This window comes from Macaca fascicularis, chromosome 7 (genome assembly GCF_037993035.2).
Source record: "Macaca fascicularis isolate 582-1 chromosome 7, T2T-MFA8v1.1".
Lineage (NCBI taxonomy): Eukaryota > Metazoa > Chordata > Mammalia > Primates > Cercopithecidae > Macaca > Macaca fascicularis.
The window spans coordinates 123,619,359-123,627,640 of record NC_088381.1 but is presented as its reverse complement, the minus strand read 5'-3'; the positions used below and the strand labels follow the sequence as shown (position 1 = coordinate 123,627,640).

Here is an 8,282-nt window from a genome sequence, read left to right as displayed (position 1 = left end):
GGGCATTCTGTCTTTAGCCCAGTCTGATTTCGACGCTGGATTTTCCATCTTCCCCACTGGGAGCCTCCACTCCAGATGGTTCTCAACTCCGAGGGATGGAATTATTCTGCTGGAGGACCAGGAGCCAAGCCTTTCTGGGAGGCCCCAGCTGAAAAAGCTCAGACTCACGATACATAAGCTCTGCAAATTGCCAGATACATGGGTAGAAGAAACAGTCATAGAGCACCTGCTATCTGTAAGGCAGTGCTGTTCCAGGAGCTCCGGGAGGCAGAAATGAATCTAAGATTCTCTTCCAGGGAGCTTAGAGTGGGAGAAGAGGGGGAGGTGGGCAAAGGGCATGTGAATAAATACATATTATCACCAGGTTGGAAGAAGGAGAGTGGCTCTGATGATCTGTGAGCACTCCAAGTTGTTCATTGTTTTGGAAGTTTTCTCAACAGCATGGAGTTTCCAGACTTCTTTCCTGGAACAAAGAACTAATTAAGAGGCCCTCAAGACTTCTGCATTCCAAGTTCTGCATTGCTGATTCTGTTTGGAAACATACAGGGCTAAAGTTCCCAAACTTGAATGTCCTGATGCTCCCTCTCTCCAGACCACCAGTGTGGAGTTTCACTGGTTCTCAGGCCATTCTTGGCTATGGTCTCCATGAATTGGACCATGCCAAGTTGGTGAAGCTCCCAGCAACTTAGGGCATCTTAACCTGAGGGATGTCAGACAGGAAGAGTAGCTCAAGGGTCACCTCAAATGTCCAAACCTGAGTTGTCCTTGGGGTCTGGAGCTGAACAAGGCCTGTTGAAATTTTCTCAGATTTTCTTTAGTTAACTTCTAATTACTCTATTCTTCTGAATATTCTGCCTTGACCACCTTATCTAAAGTAGCTCTCCCTTGTTTTTCACTAGTTTACACAACCCTTGTTTTATTTCCTTTATAATACCACAATTTCTAAATAATCTATTTGATTTTTTTTTTCTTTGAGACAGTCTCACTCTGTCACCTCAGCTGGAGTGCAATGGTGTGATCTCGGCTCACTGCAACCTCCGCCTCCCAGGTTCAAGTGATTCTCCCACCTTAGCTTCCCCAGCAGCTGGGATTACCGTCACGCACCACCACACCCAGCTAATTTTTGTATTTTTAGTAGAGATGGAGTTTCACCATGTTGGCCAGACTGGTCTTGAACTCCTGACCTCAGGTGATCCACCCACTTTGGCCTCCCAAAACACTGAGATTACAGGCATGAGCAGCCACACCCAACCTATTTGACCGTTTTCTGTTTCTTCCCTCTAGACCCTGATGGCAAGATCTGTTTGTCCAGTTCACTGCTGTATTCTCAGCTGAAAACAGTTTCAGATATGTGAAAGATACTCAGCGAGCATTTTTCTAATCAACGAATGACTAACAGGAACAGACAAAGGGTATATGCCCTAAGAGTCTACTTTCCCTTCCTTCAGATATGAACCCAGCAGAAATAGCTAATTATGAGCACAAAAGGCCATATAGTAGGCATGGAGGTTAAATAAGTCTTCAAATATATATGTAATTTTGTGTCTAGAACTCTAAGCTTTTCCTCTCCTCATCTAATTGAAGAATTGGACTGAATAGCCTCTGAGATCCCTTTCAGCTCCAGCATAGCATGACCTGTGATGCAGCATTTGGTGACACCAGCCCATCTTCCATGTCTGAACTCTTCTCTAAACCAGAAGCAGGGCTAGTACTGCCTTCAATCTGAGAGAGGAATGGCTGGTTTCTAAGATGACTGAAAAAGGGTCCACACGAGCATTATTTTTTCGAAGCTTCCGTTCCTTGGTAGGACTAACTCTGACTTAGACGCACGCATTATCATTTCCTTATAACGCCTAAAGGCCACACTCCATCTCATGCTCATGTTAGGTGCCTTGGCTGATACACCCATTATTCTTACTTCTAGCGGTATTTGTCCTGGTGTATGGCAAATGCAAAATGTTTCCTCTATTCCCTTAGTTCCTAAGGACTTTGGGATCATCTTTGGCTCCTTTCTTTTCCTCATCCCACAAAAATAATCCTTTAGTAAATCTTGTGGGCTTTATTTTATTTTCTGTTGTGTTTATTGCAAAATGACAAATTATAATTGTACACATTTATGGGGTACAAAGTGATGCTATATGTTTACATGTTGAATTGTAAATCAAGCTAATAGTCATATCCATCACCTTAAGTACTTTTGTGGTAAGAACATTTGAAATTCCATCTCTTAGTAAGTTTGAAATATGTAATACATTATTATTATTATTTTGAGATGGAGTCTCACTCTGTCACCCAGGCTGGAGTGCAGTGGCACAATCTTGGCTCACTGCAACTTCCACCTCCCAGGTTCAAGCAATTCTCCTGCCTCAGCCTCCTGAGTAGCCAGGATTACAGACACCTGCCACCATACCCAGCTAATGTTTGTACTTTTAGTGGAAACTGGGTTTTATCATGTTGACCAGGCTGGTCTCAAACTCCTGACCTCAAATGACCCAACTACCTTGGCCTCCAGAAGTGCTGGAATTGCAGGCGTGAGCCACGGCACCGGCCTTTTTTTTCTTTTCTTCATTATTTTTTAATAGAGATGGGGTCTCACTATGTTGACCAGGCTGGTCTCCAACTCCTGGTTCAAGCAATCCTCCCATAGCAACATATTATTCTTCATCACAGTCACCATGCTGTGCAATAAATTCCAAAAAAAACGTATTTCTCCTGTCTAACTGAAACTTTATACCCTTTGACCAACATCTCCCTATTTCTCCTACCCCTAAGTCTCTGATAACCACCATTCTTCTCTTCGTTCAATTGTTTCAGAGTCTACATATAAATGAGATCACGTGGTATTTGTCCTTCTGTGCTTGGCTTATTTCATTTAGCATAATGTCCATGCTGTCCCACATGACAGAATTTCCTTCTTTTTAAAGGCTGAATAGTATTCCATTGTGTATATATGCTACATTTTCTTTATTCATCTGTCAATGGAAAAATAGGTTGATTCCCTATTTTGGCTGTTGTGAATAATGCCACAATAAACATGGGAGTGCAGATATATCTCTGACATACTGTTTTCAAATTCTTTGGACATACACCTATGTATTAGTCCATCTTCATACTGCTATAAACAACTGCCCGAGACTGGGTAATTCACAAAGGAAAGAGGTTTAATTGACTCACAGTTCAGCATGGCTGGGAAGGCTTCAGGAAACTTCCACTCACGGCAGAAGGTGAAGGGGAAGCAAGGCACCTTCCTCACAAGGTAGCAGGAAGGAGAAATGCCTAGCGAAGGGGGAAGAGCCCCTTATAAAACCATCAGATCTCGTGAGAACTCACTCACTATCATGAGAACAGAATGGGGAAAACTACCTCCATAATTCAATTACCTTCACCTGGTCTCTCCCTTGACACATGGGGATTATGGAGATTACAATTCAAGATGAGATGTAGGTGGGGACACAATGCCTAACCATATAGATGCAGAAATGGGATTGCCGGATTATATGGTCACTCTATTTTTTAGTTTTTTGAAAAACCTTCATACAATTTTCCATAATGGCTGTACTAATTTACTTTCCCACTTTGTTGGCTTTATTTAGAATATATATTCCAAATACAACTATTTATCATTAATTCACCACTATCATCCTAGTCCAGGCCTCTATCAGTTCTTGCCTGGGCTAATATAATACCCCCTGGATTAATATAAAACTCTGAATCCATCCTCAGTGCCCTTTAGTCTCCACATAGCAGTCAGGGTCATTGTTTCAAAATTTAGGTCAGATCCTGTTATTTCTCTGCTCAAAGTCTTCCAATGACTGCCCAACACTGAAAGTAAAACTTGAACTCTTCACCATAGCTTCATACAGCTATTTGTCCCAACTTCACTCTCCCCTTTACTCTTTCTGCTCTAGTCATACTGGTCTTTTTGCTTGAAGCCTAGAATGCTCTTCTCCTGAGTTGCTCCTTCACTTTTTTTTTTCTTTAAAAGTAATTTATTTGATTCTGATTACAAAATACAGGTGAGGAGCACAGGCAATGCCTGTATTCCCTTGGTTGCCCATCTTCCCAGTCTATGCTGCTATAAATACCCTTTGTACAACAGGAAGTTCATGCTGTCCCCAAGCGCTTGCACATTCTAACAGCTGCAGAGTATAGTATATGACCAGGTGGAAAGTTAAACAGACGCTCCACTCACAAGGTAGGGTCCCTCCAATTAGTCTTCCGGCTCCCTTGTGCTAATAGTAACTGGTTGCTCTTCCTATTGGTCATAGATAAATTACACCTGCACAATTCTCCGAGTGCTTTCAAGTAACATCAGAAGGCAGTAACTAAGACCCTTTCCTTGCTCCCAGCTTCCTATGTCCCAGGCAGCCTGTGGCACCTGGACTGCTGCTGCCCCTGGGTCCCGCACATTCCAGGGAGATGATGGAGGAAGGGCCGGCCAGGCCAAGCATGAGGAATTAAGAGTCTTTATTGGGCTTAGACCAGGATTCCATGGGTCTTGAGGACCTCTGTGTATTTGTCAGTTTTCTTCTCCAGGTTCTTCTCGGCCTGTTTCCATAGCCTCATGGGCTGTTTCTTCCTCCGGTAGTGGATCTTGGCCTTCTCCTTCCTCTTCTCCTCCAGGGTGGCTGTCACTGCCTGGTACTTCCACCCAACCTCTGAGCTAGTCGCCCCAGAAGGGCACACTTTCTTGTAGGCTTCAGACGCACGACCTTGAGGGCAGCAGGAACCACCATCCGCTTTTTCTTGTCTTAGGGTGGTGGGATGCCATCAAACACCCTGGGGCAGTCGAGGGAGGCCTGGCCTCGCTTGGTCTCGTGGGGCAGCATGACTCTCACCGTCGGCCGGAAGATGCGGCTGGGGGCCCGGAAGTGGTAGGACCTCGGAAGGGTTAGTGTTCATCCGCTTGCAAAGGAAAGCCAGATACTTCAACTTGTTTCTCTAGAAATTGCCAGAAATGTTGATGCCTTGGCGGTGTACGACTACCACCTTCCAGCCCAGCAGTACCTGCTTAGCCACGATGGCCGCCAGGCGGCCCAGAAGATGGCCTTGACCATCGAGCACCAGGACCTGCACCTCTGCCATCTTCTGCAGCCGCCTGGGAAAGGCTCCTTCACTTTATTTAGATAACTGCTCAAACACTACCTCCTCTGACAGAACGCCTCCGATCTGTTTATCCGAAAAGGTAATTTTATGCCTCATATCCTCTTACCTGCTTCATTCTTCCTCAAAGTCCTTATCATTTGTTTGATGTCTGTCTCCTGCCATTAGAATGTAAGTCCCAAGAGGACAGGGACCAGTGTTGAACTGCCTTTTTCCAGTAACAGTTGAAGGGTCTAAGAAGATCTAAGACTACAGGGACAGTAAAATATGAGTCCCACTACTACGTCTTCCTTCATAAATTTGGGTAAGTATCTTGACCTCTTTGCCTCTGTGTTTCCTCCCTGTAAAGCAGATGACATAAAATGAGTTCTGTAAAATGAAAAGATAAAGCTCTATCTTCCTGGCTTCATTATTCAAGGCTGGGGTAGTGTCTATTATTATTTTATCCAGCCAAAAGATCTAATGAATTACGAAAATATGCTTTGGAACTTACAACAGTTCTATTTTGATTCTTTACTCTCTTTTCCTTTTTTTATGTTAATCTACCATTTGTATTTCTTTTAGGAAATACTTGTTTATGCCTTTTGCCCATTCTTTAAAATTTTTATTTATCTCTCTGCCATTGAAATATAGTTCTTTATTTGTCTGGAATGTCTGTTTCTAGGTTAAACTTTTGAACAATTTTTTAATGTAAAATTCTAGCTTGATGATGATTTTCTTTTTTATTTTATTTTATTTTATTTTTGAGGCAGGGTCTGGCTCTGTTACCCAGGCTAGAGTGCAGTGGTGCAATCTCAGCTCACTGCAACCTCCACCTCCCAGGCTCAAGCAATCCTCCCACCTCAGCCTCCCAAGTAGCTGGAACTATAGGCATGCACCTCCACACCTAACTATGATTATTTTCTTTCAGCACTTTATAGATATCATGTCATTGCCTTCTGGATCTTATTGTTTCTGTTGTGAAATTAGCTTTCTGTCTTGTTATTGTTCCTTTAAAAGTAACATATCTTTTTATTTCCTCTGACTTTCCTTAAGATTTTTTGTTTTTGGTTTTCATTAGTTTTATTATAATGTGCCTAGGCATGGTTTTCATTATATTTATTCTGCATTGGGTTCACAGTGAATTTTTGTATCTATGGCTTGATGTCCTTGATCAGTTTTGGAAAATTCTTGACTATCTCTGCAAATATTCTTCTACCCCATTATCTCTTCCCTTGTTAAATTCAAATTCAAATATTAGACATATTCACCATGTTCTGCATGTCTCATACTCGTTCATGTATTTTCCATCTTTTTTCTCCGTGATTCACTATGAAAATTTCTAGTCACCTATTGTACAACTCACTAATACTCTTTTTACCTGTGTCTTATTTGCTGTTAAACTCATCTACTCAGTTCTAAATTTCAGTTGTAGTGTTTTTTATTTCCAGAATTTCAATTTGGTTCTTTTTAAATATAAATTCTTATTCTCAGTTAAATTCTTCATTTTGTCATCTATTCTCTTGAATAATTAACCCCAGTTATTCTAAAACCAATGTCTGATCTTTCCTGTGTCTGGGTCATTTCTTGGTCTGTTTTTCCAGTTTACTTTTTTCTCTTGGTATACTTCATAATTTTTAATTGACTGCTGAATATTGTACATGAAAAGTCGTAGAAGCTCTACATTATATAATAGCCCTTCAGAGATGCACCCTATTCTCTGCCAAGCATTTCATAGAGGCTCATCTCCTCAGCCCAATCAAGATCCATGGGTCCCAACATAGAATCTAGTATGATTCCTGTGGCTATTCCTTCTTGATGGGCTCTGAACTGAAATTTTGTCTCTTCAAAACTGCCTTTGATTCCATTCTGTTTCATCAGTTTTCTGGTTGCATTTTTGCCTCAGTATTAATCAGATTATCAGATACTAATCAGTAAATGCCTTGAAGGGAAAACCAGTGCTTCTGTTCCACTTCTCTCTAGAATCTTGGACCCTTACTCCTGGTTGCCCTGCAAATATGGACTCTAGATTTTGTCTCTTCAGTTTCATGAGATTGTTTAAAACTCAGATGTCTGCCCTGGATCTTGGAAGTCAATCCTCTGCCCGAATTCTCAGCTTCTTGTCCCAGGCCTAAACTCACAAAATGTGCCAAGGAGAAAGTAGCATGTTTTAAAAATGCCTTATTTCAATGAGCCTTTCTTTTATCCAGAATCTCGCCCTTCAAGTTCTAGCAGGCGTGGTATCTTTCTGATGCTTTTAAACCTACATTTATTTTGTACCTTACCCAGATTTTCTAGGTGCTCCTGGCAGAGCCAATGGTCTGCTATAAGCGATAGAATTATCATAGCCAGAAACCTGATAAATGTGTATGAAATAGTCAATTTTTAAAAAACAAAATAGTTTTTAACAAAAAGTATCATGTTCTCCCTCCAATAAAATAACTTAGGCAGCCGGGTGCAGTGGCTCATGCCTGTAATCCCAGCACTTTGGGAGACTGAGGCGGGCGATCACTTGAGGTCAGGAATGGGAGACCAGCCTGGACAACATGGTGAAACCCCATCTCTACTAAAAATACAAAAATTAGCCAGGCATGGTGGCGGGCACCTGTAATCCCAGCTATTCAGGAGGCTGAGGCAGGAGAATCACTTGAACTTGGGAAGCAGAGGTTGCAGTGAGCCAAGATTGCACCATTGCACTTCAGCCTGGGCGACAAGAGCAAGACTCCATCTCAAATAATAATAATAATAATAATAACTTCTGGGTGAACGTAAGCTGATTGGATATAAAATAACTGTATGTTTTGTGTAGAGCACAGGAAAATTCTTCACTGGCTGCAGAGAGTTTTCTTTCAATAGAAAGCTCCTCTGAAAAGTTTCCTTTTTTCCTGTTTTGGTTTTCAGGAGGAAAATAAAAAGTATTCCACTTAGTGTATGAATGTAGTGGGGCAGGTTGGATGGTTGCTATGCAAGAAACAAGTAATAATATCAGAAAATTACGTCAGTTCCACTCATATCTATTGAAACAAAACTACTGCTCCAAAACTTCTAGTGAAAAGCGCGTCATTTTCTTTGAAGAATATATGTGTAGTTGATTGTCCTGTTCTTGTTTTTAGTTAACGGCATCATTTTCTGTTTTTCTCAGAAGACAGTATTCAGTCCCCGCCCTTGGGAGTAGTATCTCCACTTTCACACAAGCACTC

General features: G+C 41.7%; 1 pseudogene; it reads right to left on the bottom strand.

The window, feature by feature from the left end:
• Positions 1 to 4,476: 4,476 nt before the first annotated feature.
• On the bottom strand, positions 4,477 to 5,108 carry LOC102145506 (large ribosomal subunit protein uL13 pseudogene; annotated as a pseudogene).
• Between the last annotated feature and the right edge of the window lie 3,174 nt (positions 5,109 to 8,282).